The sequence below is a fragment of the Streptopelia decaocto genome, assembly GCF_964273445.1.
Source record: "Streptopelia decaocto genome assembly, chromosome: Z".
NCBI classification, from domain to species: domain Eukaryota; kingdom Metazoa; phylum Chordata; class Aves; order Columbiformes; family Columbidae; genus Streptopelia; species Streptopelia decaocto.
Genome location: NC_138657.1, coordinates 51590965 through 51612164, shown reverse-complemented (window position 1 = coordinate 51612164; position 21200 = coordinate 51590965). Strand labels below are relative to the sequence as shown.

Here is a 21200-nt window from a genome sequence, read left to right as displayed (position 1 = left end):
GACTGTAAGGACAGAAAATGTCTGTCTCCAGAGAAGAATGGTGTCTAAATGAGTCTGTTTCACTCTGTTTTTTTTATTTGGGCTGCGCCTGCCTTTGCACAAAGTGTTGTTTTTTTCATTTTCGTTCAGCTCAGCTTGCACATCCTCTCCCTAGCACTGCTGCAACTGTGACACTGAATCATGCTGTACTCACATCTTCCCCACAGAGTCCCACAACACATGACTCCTCTTCATTTTAAATGTAATACAGCCAGCATCCTAACTGGGTGTCTCTAGTGCTGCTGTTCTCAAGGACACAACAACCCTGTTTCAGACTCCAGACTGCAACTTGCTTTTTATCCACATTCCCTGGTCTCTGGCCTTGTTGATCTAGGAATCTTGGACATTAATCATCTGGTGGAGATGACATTTTTCATTTTGTTGAATATTTCAACAGGATCACCAAAAAAAAAAAAAAAGTTTTTGTGTCATTAAGCATTCATAAAATCATGCTAAAATGGTTAAGGGGATGTGGAATAGATGAAACTTCAAAAGCATAAATATTTAATGTTGTAATAGCTTTTCATAGGACATTTTTTTTCTTTTTCATGAACCTTGTGCTGTTACCACACACTTGTTTTTTGAATGGGGAAGCTATTATTCTTTTAAGCGTTTCTTATTATAAATGAAAATGTTTAGTCTACTTAATAGCTGTTGGGTTTTGCTCAGCTTATGAAAAGCAAAAAAAGGTCAGGTCTGAGAACTGCCAGCCCTGCTCATGTGAATAATCTGCTCCTGAAACAGTCCTGTGTTAACTGTTTTTACTTCAGGATACATTACAAGGATTACAGGACAGCTATTTAAACTCCCAAAATATAACTTTTCTGCATAAATAGCTTTTTCTAGAAAGCAAATAAATGATTGTCTGAAGTGAAGTTGATTTGCAGCAATAATGAATCCATATGTTTCCCATTAAATCTGTCTTCAGAAAACTCATGACAGAAGACAAATCATTTGCAGTGACCAAAAAAATAAAAAGCTTGTTTGACTTACATGAGTTTTTCTTTGTGAAACCAGAACCACAGCATGTAACATTGGGTGGAAATGGTTGTTTCCTAAGCAACTGTTTAATCAATAGAAGTGGTAGACTAGGTATTTAGTACATTTCATTAACTGGGTTAAGAAGCAGAGATATTTATGGCAATTATTTGGAAAGCTGTGTGAAAAGATAGCCAGACAAACAAACCTCCATAATCCACTTATACCTCACAGATGCCAAAGGGCTGAACAAGCCTATTAAACAAGCTATACGCCTGTCTGTTTGGAGGAGCTGTTAAATCATGAATCTCTGCACAGCACCTGAGGCAGTCAGTTAATAAAGATCTTTTGTAGCAGATATCTGTACTATTAAGGACAGACATAAAGCAGAATAATTTAAAATGTGTCAATAACTCAAGGCAAAAATGCTTAATGCAAAAAGCATTATCTTCTTGTAGTCAAGCATACACAGTGGTAACTAGTAGGTGGAGTGCTACTCATGGGATCAGAAATAATTTTTTTGATAGATAATGTGGGGGGCTTTTAGCAAAAATATCCCACAGTGATTTATTATTGTGGTGTCAGTCTGGAAGCCAGATTTGAGCTTTAAAATGGAAATTAACTTATTTTCAGTCAACTTCCTAGGAGAGAAACTTGGCTGCCCTTTCAGGTGGATGAATTCATAAAGTGGAGGCACTTTCACATTTTGTTATTGGAAAGGAATGCACCATTCTTCACTTCTGAGAAGACATAGCTCTGGAGGTGCTTTACGCACCATGGCATGTCAGCCACAATCAGTGGTGAGGGCGGTTGTGCACAGCTGCACCAAACAGGCGTGCACTGATTTATTATATATGCTGCATTACATGGACTAGGCTGCAGAACCATTAACCACATGCACAGCCCCAAACAACATGTGCCTGTTTGAAAAGTAGACACAATGTGTGCTTCCGTGTTTTTCTGAAGGTGTGTTCCCATAGACTTGTGAACAACAGGTGCTAATTCAGCAAAGCTGCCCTCTTTCACTCTCTTGCAACCATGGCAGGGGGTTCACCAAAGCCGTATTGTATCACTCCCACTTGGGACTGACAGGTGTGCACCAGTGAGAACATGCCCAGTGGACGAGGCCTGGAGAATGCCTTCGGAACAGTAAATAGAGACAGAGAAGGAAAACCATAAATATATATATTACTCAACAGACAGATTTTACTGATTAACTCCAGGGGATGCGATCACCTAGTCTGACTTTATGTTCCTCTTTTCAGAATCGGTGCTTTCCACCTCCTGGGTACAGCCAGGACACAGCACCCTCTTCCATAGTATTTGCTTTGTGTTCTTCCTGTCGCTTTTCATGGATCTTGCTTGAATGACGAGAGAAAAGGTGGCCAAGGTACAGTTTAAAAATAGCCAGAGATCTATGCTAGTCGTTATACTTGAACTGTCTAGAGACACAGCAGAGGCTTTAATTAAATTCACTATATTTAGTGATTTTTTGGCAGTTTTGATTGATTTATTATGTGTTACATCTGGTCTTGATTTACTACATTACATTTATACTACTGTTTGGTTTTTGTCACTTATGTGCTGCATATTAGTCATGAGTTCTTGTGGTTTGTAGTTTCTGAGTTGAGCTGTGCAAAACATCCATGCTACAACTTGAAACCAGGTGTTTCAGTATGAAAGTAAATCATTCCAAGATCTACACAAACCACTGGGTCAGCAACTCATAGAGTTTGACAAAATATATTTGTTTAGCTTAGAATTTCTTTTCTAAAGATGATGGTGTCTGCAGTGAATTTTCAGATGGGCATGTTTATAATTTGTGATACAGCTAATATTGTAATTAGGTATCTTATAAATTAATTGTGTTTATGTTTTTTTTAATGTACTTGCCTGGAATCCTAAATTAATATATTTAACACAAAACGAAACCAAACCAAACCAAAAATTCTAACAATCCTAACACTGTGACCTATGCATTTTGATGATGTGCTTTAGACTAGAGAGAAGGATTTTTTAAAAAAATTATTTGGACCACCATTAAGTTTAACAAGATGTTTCCTATGAAACATGGCATGGTTGTGATATAAAATATATAAGATATAAAATATCTAAGTGTCAGGAATTTTGCAGCTGCTTGAGAAATCAATGCACTTGTTTAGCTCAAAATGCTATTATTACAGAGACCACTTAATAGAAAAATCATCTCAGTCATGGAAGCATTGAAGTGAGTATTCTGAACCTTAATAAATTTCAGTGTATTCGTTGTATCAAGCACACTCACAAGGTCACTGAGGGGAAAGGAGGCATTGCGTATATTTTTAATATACTCATCACATCGCAGGATTGAAAATGTTCATAGTTTCTGCGGAAAGGCATGGATGATAGCTAGAAATTCAAAGGAACATTTTAAAACCTTAATTATTTTGCTTTTTATAGTTAATGTGGAATTTGTCCTTTTGCAGATGTATACATATTTATATTTTCTGGATGGCATTGGTGTGTTTCAATCACAAGTAACCACACTTTCAAACTGCCATGGATTTTCTGAGTTTCTGTGAAGCTGTCTGGAACTTGATCTTATTTGCACCAACCTAATAACAATTATTTCAGATCTATGCTGATTTCAGTGGAGTTTCTATTGATTTGAGTTGACATCAGAATCCAGTTCCTGGTGGTAAAAGAGGGTTTTTTATCTGTCTATTTTCTAAAATGGATAGTTACGCTCTGTATTTTGGAGGTCTTTGGATTTTAGTATTGCTTAATCTTATTGTTGTTGCTTTCTCTTTCCTCTTTATTTTTGGTTCCAGTTTTGTGAGATGCAATAATCAGTGGCAAGACAGATTTGAATTTCTCCTACTCACTGACTCTCCTTCATGCTCCCACCACATATCACTGTTGTGCACCCCTGGCTGCCTCCCCAGTTGTGCTGGATGCCCTTTCATGTGGCTGTGAATGGACAGCTCATATGAATATTATTAAATATATATTTTACTGACTTATTTTTCAAAAGATCATTTCTCCAGTACAGCTTGCTGCATGGCACAGCCAAATGGATCATGCTGTGGCAAGGGGGTGGTACTCAGAGCTAGTACTGCTAGCAGAGGTTACTTTGAGAAAACTGCCCTAGTTTCCACTAAAATTATCCAAGAAGCAATGGCTAGTATCTGAATTTTTTTTTTTTTTTTAATCTAGTAAATGTGGAGCTGGGTATTGGGTAAATCTTGAGCACAGATATCCCAATGGCAATGTAATTTTAGGCTTAGCTGTTAGAAACCAAGGAATATCAAATGGGCCTAAACTGTGCATAAATTTTTAGCTATTGCCAGTAGCCTGTTCTGGCGTGGGCTCTCCACGTGCTGCAGCATCCTTCAGGGCACATTCACCTGCTACGGTGTGGGGTCCTCCATGGGCTGCAGAGTGGATAGCCTCTCCACCATGGTCTTCTCCACGGGCTGCAGGAGAATCTCTGCTCCAATGCCTGAAGCACTTGAAGTTGGTTTTCTCAGATTTTGTCACTCCTCTCTCACAAACATTGTTGCAGAACAGTTTTTTCCCCTTCTGAAATATGTTTATCACAGAAGCACTACCAGCATCTCTGATAAGCTCAGCTTTGGCCAGCAGTGGGTCCATCTTGGAGCTGGCTGGAACTGTCTGTGTTGTACATGGGGTCAGCTACTGGTGTCTTTTCACAGACGCCACCTCTGCAGCCTTACCTTTCCCTGCTACTAAAATTTTGCTGTGTCAACCCAATACAATGGGATAAAGAGGTAAATGTGTAGATTTTGTTATTTATTTCTTATTGTGTCCACCGTTTCAGGTAGTGTAGGTACAGGGCCTGTCCTTAGACTCTAACAGAAACAAAGTGGACAGCAGCATAAGAAAAAGAGAAAAAAAAAACACTGTAGAGGTGAGAAGGACTAGCTCTTTGGAGTGTTATCTCCATTTTGCATTTTGTGCAGTCTGGAGGTTATCATTCACCTCCCAGAGAAACCGGAATAAACGGTATCAACTTTGGAAGACTGAGGAGCTGTTGATATGTGGATATAAACATGTGAATTCTAATTTATGGAAAGCGAGTTGGAAAAAATGTGGCAGTGTGTTATAGCATAGCTTATTCTGGTTTTCTGGTTACAGAGTATACCTTTGTACTCTAACTCAAAAGTGAAGAAACACCAGACAGTTAAGATTATCTATATTTCAGTTATCAAAGACATCAGTAAATTGCAACTATTTTTTAAATTGCAACTATTTTTTAAATTGCAAATGAGAGTATTTAAAGATCTCAGTTTTGTTGACTGAATGAGACTCTTGGAAAATACAGGATTATAAAGGTAAACACTGAGAAGTATACTTAGCTGTGAGGACATATGAAGAGTTGGGAATAAAGAAAAACACTGTGAAGAAATCAGTTGTCACTGAGTTATTTGGCTTTGTTATTAATTTCAAAATCAGCAGTAATTCAGGCATTGAATACTAGTTAGAACTCCAATTTGTAGCTGTGAGAATGAAGGACAGCATAACATATTTTGCAAGTTTTCTTATTTCCTTACTCTCAAATACTCTCTGCTTTTGAAAATATGCCAATCCAGATGTAAAGTCTCTTGACCTAGCTGATTGCTTCTTATGAAATACTAGTTAAAATCTGGGGGAAAAAAAGAAAAAAAAAAAAAGGAATAAAATAAGTTACAGCTAGATCCCAGTAATATAGACTGGAAAGTAGTTTGCATTCTTCAGCCATATGAAGTTTGACTAGTGTAGATAGTTTACAACAGTTCTATAAAGAAGGCTGCACTTCTTACAGTTCATCTTGCTTTCAGAAGGAAATGACATAATGCATACAAAACTTGCTTCTTACTCAGATGTAACTTCTCATTCATCGATACTATAGGTTTTGTTATTCAAAATTGAAAGTTACATGTACTACTGCTAGGTTTTTATATGCAAATTAAGACTTTTAAAGGACAGCTGAGCATTCTTCATTTTGTCCCAATAATTCACTGCACATCATTTGATGACTCATACTTCAGAAATGCTAAACTGTGACATTCTAGATCATATTCTTATTGAATTTCATTATTATCAGGAAAATAGCTGCTTGTGAAGTTCTGCAAATGTTGAGAACTTAACTGTTTGTAGTCCCAAATGCAAATAATAAAATTAAAAGAAATCAAGGGAGGAGACTATTCCTGCTTATAACTCATGATTCTCCACCTGATTTCCTAGTTTTACTTTAAATCTCTGAGCTATTTTGTTTACTGTCAGGTACCTCTACATTTCGGTTTAGGCAGATTGTGGGAGACTTAAGATCATCACTCTTATTTTTAAAATGTTGTGCAGTTACATTGCTGAGCTGGAGCTCCCTATGTATTGACATTGACTTCTTTTTGTCCCCCCACGCACAGATGACAAGTGTTATTGTTACTTGTACCAAAATAAATAACAAAAAATGCATAAGAAGTAAACAGCTTTTATTTTTCTTTACAGAAGAGATTCATGTTGTCATTCAAAAGAATTTACATAAGCTCCTACTAATTGCAGACTTATTCCAACAATATTGACTCAAGCTAAAATATTGGATCATCTCCTCTGCAAATCACTTGGTATGTTATTTGTTGACACATCAAGTTTATTTCCATTAGAGGAAATGGGTTTCTGTGTTCGACTTTCGACCACTTCAGCATTAGCATTAAAATTGACAAATTACTTCTATAGTGATATGGAGCCAAGGGTTATATGTGATAGAGCACATGATTTATCCCAGGGTTTCAATCTGATGAACTCTAGTATTTAGTTTGCAAAATGTTTTTCCAGCTTTTTCAATTAAAATGTTTTCTACATGTAACATAATATTTGCAGATAAGTAGTATTATTCTGTAGTACCACAATCCAATTTCTGGAATTTCCAAATGACTGTTCTAAAATGTTCTAAAATTTCTCATTGTTGAAAGTTTGGTTTCCCTTTTTTAATCAACATTCCTCCTCACTATGAAATCACAGATCTAACATCTAGAACAGATCAAAAGTATGCAGGGAAGATCTTAAACAAGCTTGAAAAAGAATTATAAACACAACTTCCAGTAACTTTCTGGGAGATTTATTTCCACTGGCTTTCCAAGTTAAGTCCCATATCTTCTATTTTCAACATAATTTTTAAGGTAGAATATATTGTGGTTTTACTTTAAAACACCACTAATGCCTGCTGAATCTTATAGTAGTGCAAACCCATTTTTACTGCTCTGGGATGATTCAGTGTTAACTCCCTTGTTTAAAAGAGAAAGAAAAGTAAACATGGTGTTTCCTGGGAATAGGTTAATATTAGAATTACTGGAAATGAACACAGGATTACACTGGTAGATAAAAATCAGTTTCTTTTCACCTGACACCTTCAGGTATTGTAATTTGATACAGTAAACCTGATAAAGTTTTAAACAAAAAGGAAAAACAATGTTTGATCAGCAAAGACTGGGAGGAGACATAGGAGGAAACTAAATTTATTCATCTTATTAAACCTCATAAAGTAGCTGGATTCATCAGATGTCTTCACATTGTATCTGTACTATATGTCTTTTTTGTTAAATCTATATGTGTATTTAAGGACAGATAAATCAATTTGATTAGCCTTGTTCATCTAATCTGAAAACTCATGGAGTCAACTTCTCTATTACTATGCACACTATGAAAGGTACACTTATAGTTCTGGATTATTATATTTTCTGGGCAATCTTGTATTTGGGCAGGCTTTTTTCATCTTGGATGAGAAACAGCTTTTGTGGATGGTGCATATTAATGTACCAGTAGTTTTAGCTCAATCATTATGCATACATCTGCAGCTGTCATAGTGCACCTGAAAAAAAGCAGGGCTGAACAGAAGTCAGACCCCTACTGCTGGCACACTTTATTTCTCTGTTTTCTCTGCTTTCCTCCTTTGCTTTGTACAGGAATGTGATTGGGATCCGTACAATTAGATGACAGTGCTTATCTCATGCTGCCACTTTCAGGGGCATGAAGTCACTCTCTCTCTCTACTTCCACTCTCCGGTACTTAGGGCCTCTCTGCAGTTCCTGCCATGGCCAGGTGTTGAGCTGCTGTCTCTGCACGACATGTTAACTCCTACTCTTTTGTCTGCTTTTTAACACTGAAGGTTTGCCTCCCAATGAGTGATGAAGCACGTTCCTGCAAGGATGCAATTCTTTGTAATTATTGTGTTGTAGACAGTTGGTATTAGAAGAGATTCAGAGAGCCATTTATCTTAAAAAAAAAAAAAAGTACAACATTAAAAAATGCTAATACTTGACTGTAAACTTCTACAAAATGCTAGGATTGCACCACAAAGCCTTTTTTGCTTTTGCAGCATGGATTAAACTCTGGTGACAGTTTCTTTCTTAGTAATATTAGTCTAGTGCTCCCTAAAGTCTGAGTGGCATATTAAATCAGATCTGATTAAATTGGGTTCCCCTGATAGAGCAGAAGATTGCTTAAACCTTTCTAATTTGTGACCTATGATTGTGCTCAGTTAAATGTGGTATTAAGGTCAAGGTCTAACATAAAGTCACAGAGTACACTGCAAATTCATTACTACATTTTAATTCATGTAGTGACACATCTGAGAACATGTTCCTTTACCTTTGACCCTCAGTTGTAAAGGAAATCCATCTGTACTTGCTAGGTTATGCAAACCTCTGGAGATTAGATTGCCAGGATTTTTAAGGATATAGAAGGACACAAGAAGGATACATCCATACAAATATTCTATCATTAGTGTTCTCCTTCACAATGAATATTGGCAAGAATCAGTAAATAAGGGCCACAGTTAACAATGCCTTGTGACTCCTTTCAGAGCAGAGGACACGTGGATTATTTATAATCTTCATTCCACTTTGGGTGTCTTGCTCAGGTACAATTAAGTAGACCAAATAAGGCACCTAAATTTCCTCTGCAGTTAACAGAGACACGTACGGACAAGTCAGCGATTCACCACCACAGTTAGATGCTGAGAAGGCAGTACAAATACTGCCTTGGTTCTGACTTACAGTGTATATGAGCAAGATAGAATGGGCATCAAAATGCAAGAAAAAAGCTAGAGGAGAGAAAAAAATACCAGATTACAGTAACAATTAGAAATTATTTTATGATGAGATGCCTGTTTCCAGCCAGAAGAACTCTTTTTACACACGGCCAGTTTATTTGGCTCATTGTCTATATTTCAGCAGTGAAAAAAAGAGTTTATTGTTTTGTTTGCTGTAGCTATTCAGCTGGTACAAATGTTATGTATTTGGTCGTATCTTGTTCTTTAGCACTGTCAACTGCCTGTCAATCTTCATATTTGCAGAAAAGAAAAAACACCAGCCACCCCACTGTGCTGAATGTGACAGCATTGTAATGTCAGAGGACCAAGAGACAGCTGATGGTTTATGATAGAAATAAATCTTTTATGAGAGCAAACTTGGGAGAATTGCATGCTTTTATAGGGGATATATCTCTGCAAAGCTATCACTGACAGTCTTCTCAGTTTGATAAGGCAATGTTTTTATTGTGTCTAATCACGTATTGAGTCATTGGGGAGAAAGAAGTGAAGGTATATGCTCTTTGTATATGTAATATGTAATATATGTGTTTGTGTACATATCAGTATAGGTGTGTGCATGCTTTCATACATATTTGAAAATAATTAAATTCATTAAGTGAACCTTAAAATGACTCCCATATTTTATGATACAATTCTGATTGCTACACAGTGTGCAAGAGTGCTTTGGCTTATTACCTTCTGAAATGCCACAAAATGTTTTCTAGAAAACAGACTAATTTGAATGAGAGGACATGGAGTTAAACTGTATGTTTTGAAATACAGTGAGATGTTGCATTTTTCACATGTTTTCAATATGTTGCCTGTAACTAGGCTGCAGCATCTTTTCGAGTTTTTATCTGAATATGTATGAAAGAGTCTTACCCTTCCAGAAAGAAGCAGAAACAGAAAGCCACACGCCCTACAGATGGGTAAAATAATTTTAAGGATTTTATTATGAGCTTTTCATTTAACAGTAGTCATCACATCCTGCCCTCTTGAAGATACCATATTTACAGTGAAACTATGCCATCCTGTCATGTTGCCACAATAAAAATAATTTTTTAGAATTGCACTGTCACAGAGGCACCCCAAAAGTCAATTTTAGGTGGACAACAAGTTCCAAAACACACTTTAGTCTAGCTGGAAAAAGTGCTAGCACAAAAGGTGCTAAAGAGCCACCAACTGTCCCGTGGAAGGTTTCAGATCTCAAGGGGATGTGCAGCTGCCACATACACAAACCTCACAAATCTCTTCTTTTTACTTATGGGAAAAGCCAGAAATGTGTGTGAAAGTCTCTTTTCCAAAAAGCCACACTGTCATGATGAACCCAGCAAAAAGAGTTGAAATTCTCTTCTCCCCTCAGCTGTCTATTGTATAACACTTTTGTCATTCATTTGCTAACCTGACTGCACATGAAGTTATAATTACAAACCCCACCCAGTTTTCTTCTCTTTAAAATGGCAGTCACGTAAGTTAAATGCTCAAGCCAGTCAGTACCACAAAAGCACAGCATTGATTAAAAAAAAAGTGTTCCTATTTCTTCTTTTATATCCTCCAAAATTTTATACAGTTCTATGCTAATTTTCCCTTTCTTCTTATACTGATGCTATTTTTCCTGTTTCATATTGTATTGTTTACCTGACCAGCACAGTTACTGCATGGTGCAGTCAGTCCTGCCTTTACCACAGATCCATGGCAAGGATCAGCATACAGTCCTGCAAGCCAAAGGGCAGATTGAGGGTGACAGTGTCTTTTTGTAGTAAGGTAATCTTATAACAGGCAAATTCTTTAGCCTGATAGATAGTGCATCGTACTGCAGTTGATTGGGGTCGACAGGTTGAAGCTTAGACACAGAGCTGTGAAGGTAAGGAAAAAAATAAAATAGACATGTTTTGTTTTACACTGGGTAAAAAAAAAAAAAAGGCAATTGTACCTCTTGTGTGAAGATCTGTGCCAAGTATCCCACAGAAATGCCTGACGATCCTGTATAACTGCATAAAAACAGCAGACTGAAAGACATTACTGTCTTGCACATGACACATATTTTATTCTCATGGCATAAACTTGAACTGAAGGAAAATAAAGAATACATCGATGGGCAGACACATGGGAAGCATCCCAGCATGGTCCTGTGACAGTCAGACTCAGTGTCCAATTCCATCTACCAGTGTTGGAAAGTAAAATATATTGTTCCATACACTATTTTGCCAAGTAATCCTGACCAGTGAAATTTTTAAGTTCTGTAGACTTCAGCTCTGTTTGTGAAGTGCCCTATTTGTGTTTCCTGTGTATTGTCTTTTGTCTAAAACCTCAAATTTTGGCTTGTTGTACATCTTTCTGTCTCCTCTTTTTTTTTTTTTTTTTTTTTTTTTGTAACAGGTAAGATTATTATCAATCAACTCAGATAAAAAAAGCAGGAGAAAGGGAATTTCTCAACCCAAACAAATTCCCTCTGTTTTTTTGGTGGTGGTGGTGGTGGTTGTTTGTTTGTTTACTGTGCTGTGTATTTATGTGTGGTTTTCACATTTTTTAAAATGCTTTGAACCTCATCTGGTGAGTAGCACAAAATGCCTCTTCCCCAACCTCCCATTCTAGGAATACTGTGCAACGGCCATAGTGTAGGATGTGTTTAAGATAAGGCCAGAGCTGGCTTGCTCTGTTGTCAGTCTGTTCCCTGCCAAGCCTTGCTCTCCAGAGCAGTCAAACATGAAAGTCGACAGGAGTAGCTCAGATTAGTAGTCAAAGGTTTAAGGGTTAATACAAATGGTTGTGATGCTTACCCAAGTGACCAGAACATTTAAGCAGTCCACAGCACTGCCCATAACCCTGTCCCCACAGCTCACTGCAAGCCTTGTCACAGCCTCCCCCTTACATAATTTTCCTTCCTTCTGGAAGGAGGAGATGGACTCCACATTCTGGTGGCGTTAGAACATCTTCCTACATTTTTGCAGGTTGTATGAACCTGAACAGCCAGTATATTTCTTTGACACCAAGTGCTGTTGTAGCCTATTGGTTTATCTCAGTAAGCCTGAGAATTTACTATAAGATCTGTCCAGTTCTCTTTCAGTGATTTCTCCTTTCAGCTAAGTTCTTCTAAGTTCTTCTTTCCTGAAGTTAGCTGCATATTTTTTGAGATGCTGCGAATTCTCATTCTGAATTATTGTAATTTATTCTACGTCTGATAACACAGTTCAAGTCAAAATCAGTGACATTTTGTCCTTGTTTTGTTAAATACAAGACCAGTTCTCTTTCAGTGATTTTTCCTTTCAGCTAAGTTCTTCCAAGTAACTGAACTTTCCTGAAGTTAGCTGCATATTTTTGAGAGGCTCTTTGCTCTGGGACTGATAAGGTGGCCAATGGAATGCAGAAGAAGCTCATGTTTAGATACATTACTATGGTAACCAAGGTTAACTGATAACTGGACATATTTGCAAGAACAGGTTACTAAAAGTGACCAACAGAGTATTCCATCCCATACATGTCATACACCCTTATGAAAGAAAGAGATCATGAGGGTCTTGTTCTCTTCGTCCATGGTTGGCATCCAAAGAGGACCCTACCACCTGTGCCCGTGATTCAAGGCCTGAGACCCTGCATCCCTGAACCCAGTTCTGGTTTGCTGTGAAGTCCCACCCAGGACTTCCGAGTGCCTGCCCTACAGCTGCTCGAACCATGCCAGCTCTGCCCACTATGCAAGGGGTTAAACACTGATCTACCCTGGGACAATAGGTTTTGTATATTTTGTATATTTTCTCTATTTATTAGCAACATTAGTAAAGCCTTAAAACTTTTTCGAACCCGGCAAGTCTAAGCCTCCCTTCCTTCCTCCTTATCCTTCTTATGACTTTTTCCTATCTAAGGAGAGGGTTGTGGAACGAAGAGGGGGTAATAGAGAGCATCTGCCACAGTTTATTGTCACCTTGCAATTAAACCTTGACAGATACCATAAAGGGGATGGCTAAAGACCAGATCTGTTTTTTTCTAGGTTAATGGCTTAGTTGCAGTAAGAGCAGTGTTTCTTCCAAACACAAGCACTGTTTAGCCCATTGGACAGCCAGAAGATTTGCCACTAGTGGGGCTTTAAATAGAATAACCTGAGACACATTATTGGATGTACAGAAAAAGTCTAGGTACCTCTGACTTGAAGTCTGTGTAGCTATTTTTTCTTCAGACTGAAAGCAAAGTCCATTGAATGGACTTTGACATTTGACATTTGAGTCACTTAAGACTGAGGTACAGAACGTGACAATTTAAGGAAACATTGTCAAATTGTTGTTTACTCACAGACCTATTTGTGAAAATAATAAATGTTACTTAAGTATTTTAATAAACGGGGAATCACTAAGTATTTTACTACAGTTAAGAATAGTTTTAAAATAACTTTGTGATTTTAATTGTTTTTCTAAATGCCTATGTGTGTATATACTTATGCAGATATAAATTTTACCAAAAATGTATCTATGCAGTTCACTATTTTATCCCCTTGCTTTTGTAGAATGAAAAATGAGAGATTAAGAATGAGAAACCAAGCCTCAAAACATAAATTTAGCTACTTAAAATTTCACAAAGGACAACCAAAAGTATTTCACTGAAAATTAGTAGATTTTAGTTTTGTTATTTTTATTTCACGAGATGAAAACAAACTGTGAACATGTCTTACAACTCTACATTCCAGAGGGTCTACAAAATTAAAAAGTCTGAGAATTGGACAGAAACATTTCTCTTGGTAGTAAACTTGTGATAAAGATGTTATTCAAAGGCTGGGAAATTGAAATAAGACCATTCCTGGAAGACAACATGTAATATAAGCTCAAAAAGTTTTGCCAAGACTAGGAAAAGACTTACAAAACATAGTCTCACAAAGAAATACAGGTTTCTTGGATATAGGTATCAAACTCTGTAAAAATTCCTGTAGAAAGCAATATTTAGATATTTTTTTCTTTTCTCTTTAGATTATAGCTTTGGAAAGGGCCATTTTGCCCTGGGGGAATGGTGCTGGAAATGGCTTTTTGATCTTTCTTCTGTCTTGTAGTTCTTCCCCACTCCATGCTCTCTTGCCCAGACTACCGTACTACTCTGTTGCCCCTGTCCAAAGGCTTGGTCCTATCCCCAGGTGTTGTTTTCAGAAGTCTGGAAACACTGGAGAACAGGGGCAATTTGTCCAAATGACATCTACTTTAGTTGTGCCCCCTGCTTATACCAATTCACACAGCTGTACTGTCCTTAAAAACAAGTCAATTCTAATCCTATCAGAACATTGTTCTTTAAATCTATGGAACATATTAGTTTGGAAATTAATATAAGCTTGGACCAGCTGAGATTCACCTACTAGTAGAATCTGTCAAACATTATTCACTTTTTTCTCACAGAACAAGCAACGTGGATGGAAATCAATATAGTCTACTGACTAGATGGAGAACCATGCCAGTTAATTGATCTATGTTTTATATGTGAAGTATAAAATTATTAGGAGGAAGGGAGGATGCAGAGGGTATGTAAGTAGCTACACTGGAAAAGTTAATAAATATTTTGTTAGTGATGTATGTAAAAACAAAACAGAAAAAGGAACCATGAAGATGAAAACAGTTAAGTGATTAAGTGACCTATGTGTTCTTTTGTTCCGTGGCCTATACTTGTTTTTTTAATTCATCTGTATTTACGTTATTAGAAAACCCTGTCAGAAATTGAGGTTTTAAAAATGAAATATTTTGCTGAATGATTTGAAGAGAGTAGATAAACAGACCTGTAGACAGGATAAGCATGGTCAGAAAGATAATGAGACCATTAGTGCCTTTTCTGGGGTACGCTAAGTCCACCCTTGGGATATAAAGAAGGACAGAGTGAGAGAATAAAGGTAAGGAGGATGACATAGTTTTTTAATAAATGGTAAGATGTTAAGAACCAAAGTTAAGAGTATTCACATGGTCAATGAAATAAAAAATGAAAAGCAAAGTGTGAACCAAGAGCACAGAAGGGGAAAAAAGTCTGAATGAGAAGCACTGTATAATTTTAGATGTTTTGGAAGACATATAAGTTTGAGTCAAGGAGTCTATGTTCAAATGGAGAATTACAAGTGAATAGACAGAGAGGAATCGTAGAGACAAAAGAGGCAGTTTGTCACCTTCTAGAACTACTAATGTCATTACTGATTTTCACTGAGCCTCATTAGGCTTTGAATCAGATCCTCTGTGAGAACAGCACAGAGAATTAGACAAGATTCCAAGGAATGGTCAGGAGAATGACCTCTGACATTTACCAGGAAAGTTAAAGAGCATGAAGGCAGCAGTGTTGTTTCACCCCTTCTTGTGGTGATTGAAATTAACATGAATGAAATGGATAGAAGCTGAAAATTAAGAGCTGTGAGTAGACTGATGGACATAGGACAGCCTACATGCAGGCCACTGAAGGAGGCAGCATCATTATCATCTCCTTAGTAAAAACAAGGCAAACACAAATAGAAAAGGTTTTCAACCCCGTAACAAAGAACAGCCATTCTAAAAGCCAAAATCATGAAAAAGAACCAACTTTGGGGGCTTTTGACCTTCTCTTCCTACTTTCTACAGATGCCTCTGTAATACAAAAATGGACTGTCATGGTTAAGCCGACCTTTTCCATTTTTTTTCCTGGAACTTCCTCGAGTATTTATCACTTTGCATACAGATGGCTTTTATCAGATTTCAAGCACTTGCAATAGTTCTCACTTGTCACAATCGGGTTTATATATTTTTCATGTGATCCAAATTGCATATGTGGATGAAAACCAAGTGTGTATACAGACCACTGGGATAGTACTTCACACCTCATTTACTTTTAAAATGTTGTTTCCTTCACAGGAGTGTAAAAAAAGCTACTTTTCCATTTATCTCTCTAAACTGCACGTTAAAGAACTAAGCTATCTACATCACAAAGCAGAAAATACTTAATACAATTCATTATAAGTTGCATTAGCCACAAAGGGAGCTTTAATGGCCAACAATCACCAGTCTCCTAGGTGCCTGGCAGTTACTGCTACTTACATCTTCAGAGGTGTCTGATGTCAAAAACTTGATTCAACCTTCATGAAACAAATGTTGAATTTGTTAGATTTGTTAAAGTACTTTTACTGATATAAAATAAATGAATGCTTGATCAAGCATAAGAATTATGTGAAAATCTTTGTTAATCATGTTTAAAATAGTCAGAAAAATAAGGTGTATGAACATTTCTGTTGAGGACCAAAGAAGCCCTCAACACAAGAGATGGTCCTGAGGAAGGTTCCAGTTCTACAAGCCATCTATGTGGCCAGTCATTGGGGAAACTTCCTCTGTAGCTGCTTATTAAACGTTTGTCATGGTCAGACTAGAATGGACAGTTTTCTTGCTAGCCATCCTAATATCATGTATTAAGGAAAAAAATAAAATATTTCACAACTAAGTAAATCAGCTTTAAAAAAACCCTCCATATGAATCTTTGAATGAATGTTTTCAATATAATGGATATTAATTTATGTTTGCAAATGGAGTGTAAAAGACTCAGAGATAGCCAAGGTGGGATACAGTTGTAAAAACTTCGAAGTGGAGAGCTTGTCACATAATTTTTATGATCTCTTGTAAAATTAACACACAAAGAATAGATTAAATATTGCAGTTAGGGAACAATTTCATTCTCACTAGTGAGGATAAAGTGCGAAGTGTTTTGGGTTTAATTTGTCATTCACAGATTATCTGCCTTTGTAGCTATGCAGTTTTTCTTCATACTCTTCAAGATGATGTCTCCTTCTTAAAATCTGTCACTGAAATTGCATTTATTTGGATATTGAAAACCAGAAGGAAGTAATTGAGACTGAGCAGGAGAAGCAAAATATTGTGGCATATGCATTTCTTGGAGCTGTAAAGTTATTATCAGAAATCAAGACAATCTAGCAATCTTAATGTAAATCATGGAAACTTTTCCATATGTTACTACGTCCTGGCTACAGAACTTTTCCCTTAACCTTCTTAAGTTTTCATTCTAGTACTATTTCTAATTTTTTTATCATGTATGTAAATGGTATAGTATCTCTCGTTGTGTAGGACATTCAACTCAAACACCTTTTTTTCTGGGCTAAATAGTGATTGCTTCTTCCTGACTCACTACTAAAGTATACATTTCTTTTTAATTACCTTATTTAAAGGTCAGGATAGTCCTCCCTCTTGCCAGGCGTTCATTGAATTTGCCTTGCTCTATCGCGGGCTTCAGAGATTATTCTATCCTTTCATTTTTGAGACAAAGGAGCTTGCCAGGTTCTGATAAACATGTGTCTCATGAAAACACTAGGCAGGGAGAGCTGGATCATGGTAACCCCAGCTGCCAGCATATTTAACATACAAAGCAGAAGTAAAAGCTGACTGCGCTGGGATGGGAAGAACAAATCAAACCTGCAGCTGAGCTTTTCCATCTCTCATCTGTATCTTTAATATTAAAGCACAGAGTTGTTTGTAGTTACAGATACTTTCTACACCTGTCAACACCTGACCCTGTGTCACTGATGGTATAATCTGAGTGTCATTGTATCTCCTCTGAAAAGTATGGTGTAATTTTGAGTGACTGAAGTCCTTTAGGACCTAATGCTACCTGAAGTTTGATAGGTGTACATACACCCTGGGAGGGAAGAATTGGTGAATTTCCACTAATGAACATCTGGATGCTGCCAGTGCTCACAGCTTCTGAAGAGTTCATATGTATAAAACATGTTGCACTTTGTCCATTTGAAAACTTAATTGAGATTAAAACTTTTTTCAACTAGACATGAATAAAAATAAATTACACCAAACTAGGAGGAAGGGCTGATATGCCACAAGGTTGTGCAGCTATCCAGGCAGCCTCAGCAGGCTAGATAAAGGGGCTGACAGCAACCTCATGAAGTTCAAGAGAAAGGCCACATGTGGAATACTGTGTCCAGTGCTGAGCTCCCCAGTACAAGAGAGACATTGACAAATGTCACCGTTTACTGCAGGGCCACAATAAACTGTGGCAGATGTCTCTGTTAACCTGCCGCCCTCCCCACTAAGGAAAGGTAATAGGAGAAAAAGGGAGAGAGACTTGCAAGTTGGAAAAAAAGTTAAAAATGCTTTACTGATGCTACTAATAAGTAGAGAAAATCACACAAAATATACAAAACCAATCTTGAATTTCCCAGGGTAGTGCAGCGTTGCCTGTGGTGGAGCTGGCATCGCTCCAGCAGCTGCAGGACAGGCACTCAGAAATCCTGGGCTGGACTCAGAAATAAACCAGAACTGGATTCAGGGGTGCAGGGTCTGGAACGAGGCCTCGGATCACAGGGAGGACAGGCAGGGTCCTCTTTAGATGCCAGCCATGGTCAAAGAGAGCAAGACCCTCATGGTCTCCCACCTTTATAGGGTATATGACACATATGGGATGGAATACTTAATTGGTCGATTTTAGTCACCTGTTCTGTCCACCCCTCCTTGCAAATATACCCCTCTCACTTACAAGACGTGAGAAATTTATCAGGAACCTTTGCTGCCATATCAATAATTCTAAGCCTGCATGTCTTCTGCATATCATTGCTACTATTCTTAGCTCCAGAGTGAACAGTGTCTGAAAAACATGCAGCCAAATTCAGAAAAATGCAGTTACTTAGAGGAACTTAGCTGAAAGGAAAATTCACTAAAAGAGAATGTGGTCTTGTTTTTAACAAAATCAGGACAACAATACTGGAGAAAGTCCATTGAAGGACCCCAAAGACGATGAAGGGACTGGAGCATCTCTTCTATAAGAAAAGTCTGAGAGACCTAGGACTGTTCAGGCTGAGAAAAGAAGGTTCAGGGGGATCACATTAATGTATATACATACTTGAAGGGAGGGTGCCAACAGGATGGAGCCAGCCTTTTTTCAGTGGTGCCCAGTGACAGGACCAGAGGCAATGGGCACAAAGGAGGCACCATCTGAACATCAGGAAACACTTTTTCACTATGATCATGCCCAAGCACTTGCACAGGTTGCCCAGGGAAACAGTGAAGTCTTCATCTTTGCAGGTATTCAACAGCCATCTGGACATGGTCCTGGGTAACCAGCTCTAGGTGACCCACTTGTGCATGGGTGTTGGACCAGATGACCTCTGGAGTCCCTTCCAGACTCAACCATCCTGTGGTTCTGTGATTCTGTGACTCTGTGAATGTGTATTTCCTGATCTGCATTTATTTAAAAAATCAATGAATCAGAGAGATCTCAGTATAGTCATTGAAACTGTTATGGACAGAGTGATCTTCCTATGTTCTCTAGGAGAAACCGTATTCCTGTAGTGTTTGCAGTAATGCTTCACACAATTTGTTAGAGTGCCCTTCTGCTGTAAGACCACCTGTGAAGTTTTTAACCAGACTCAGAACCACGTATTTTAGCACAGTTACATTGCACCAGTTCCACAAGATTCTTGCACAATATATTAGAACGTATTTTTTCTTGATCTATGCATACAGAAGAATAATAAAGGAATAGATTTAATTATAAGTTTGCATTCCTGCCATCTTTAGCAAGAGTCAATATTCCCGACATGCCAAAACTATTTTCTCTCACTTCTTTTTTTTTTTTTTTTAATTTCAAAAAGGTAAGATACGTAAGGTACGATATCTTTTTCATGCATTTACATTAGCCGCACTATTATATGGTCTTGATTTTCTTTCTATCATTATTTTGAAGATCTGCTCATACACAATATCAGCTGAAGACAAATCATCCTGCTTCAAATGTCAGAGGGGTTGGGCCATAGCGAGATTTTGTGTGAACCATCTTTCAGATATTTCAGAATGTGCAGATGTAGGATGTCTCTTCCTTACCAGCTAATAAACCCGAACAGAGAACTCCTGGCTCATCTGCTGTTAGGAGGTGGGTCCTTTGAACTTTTCATATACTATGACTATCAATTACAATGCCATCTGTAAAATTAAAAGAAGACTCCATTCTTGTTCCTCATTAAGATGTAACAAAGCTTTCAGGATTTTGTAAGAAAGGAAAAGTCATTTGGTACCCTTACTAGGCTCCTGCTCAGAAAATGGCATTTCTTTGTGATCCACAAATTCACAACTGATCAGATTTCCAGTGTAGTTTGGACTACAGGATGGAGGGAGAGGGAGGGAAGGAGGGAGGGAGGGAGGAAGAAGGAAGAAGAGGGGTCATTGATGATGAATTAATGCGTGCCCTGAGGATTTCTTGTACAGCAGGGAGAAGGATGCAAGAAATTACAAACTTTAGTTTGCTCACAACTACCATTACTTCAGCAGTAGCAGCAGACAGAAGCAAAGATACTAGGCTGTGTTCTCACTGGGGAATGGCCTGAAAGGTCAAGCTTCCTCTTTTTCTTTGTTAGGGCCCAAGCAGTTTTATTTGCCCTGTCTCTTCAATCAAGTATTATTCACACCCCAGGGTAGGAGGGACACTCATTCACATGACTTACATAGTCTATTTGCCTTTCATATAACTGTGTTCTGTGTGATCATGTAACTGACGACTATTAGAATCCAAACACAAAGGAAGACAACCTTATGATTGTCCATTCCTCCTTAACTTTGGCATTTCTTGACATTTGAGCAGCTCACCATGTAAACTTAATGTTGCATGAACACAGGGTTTTTTGCACTTGATTTCTTAAATAGTTTTTAACAGGAAATATTTGGTACAAGAGAGAGAAAAATCAGAGTAAGTTGCAAGGTATACAAGGACTTAAAAGATATACAGCTTGCAAATAATTACAGTTTCTTAATTTAATTTTCAAGGTAGATATCAGGGCAGTCCATGAACTCAATTGCCCTTAATCAACATTGCCAGAACAAAACAATCTAGAACATTTTTGACAACAACAAAAGAATCTCTTTTATCTTCACTTTGTGACCTATTTGTTAAAAGATCACCCATGTTAAAAGTAGCAGCTTGGTCACCATTAATCAATTTGTGTGAGATAAATTAATGGTGAAGTTGTTTCAATTAAACTGTGGTCTTTACTATTTACTATCATTAGATTAAACCAGTATCCTTGGAGACAACATCTCCCACATAGCATGTACAACTGCAATATTTAAGGCCTTTCATTCGAACATGACTAATATACAAGGTATTGTGAAGCTGCCATTGCATTTGTAGA

The 21200-nt window shown here is 37.6% G+C and overlaps 1 long non-coding RNA gene across 2 annotated transcripts in view; it reads left to right on the top strand.

The window, feature by feature from the left end:
• The first annotated feature begins 2310 nt into the window (after positions 1–2310).
• LOC309451381 overlaps positions 2311–21200 on the top strand; it is a 75115-nt gene continuing 56225 nt past the window's right edge. The window contains exons 1-2 of one of the 2 annotated variants that reach the window (XR_014186240.1): positions 2311–2407; positions 6505–6620. This is a non-coding gene — a long non-coding RNA (uncharacterized lncRNA). The remainder of the gene's footprint in view (positions 2408–6504; positions 6621–21200) is intronic. The other variant, XR_014186241.1, reaches the window with a different exon arrangement.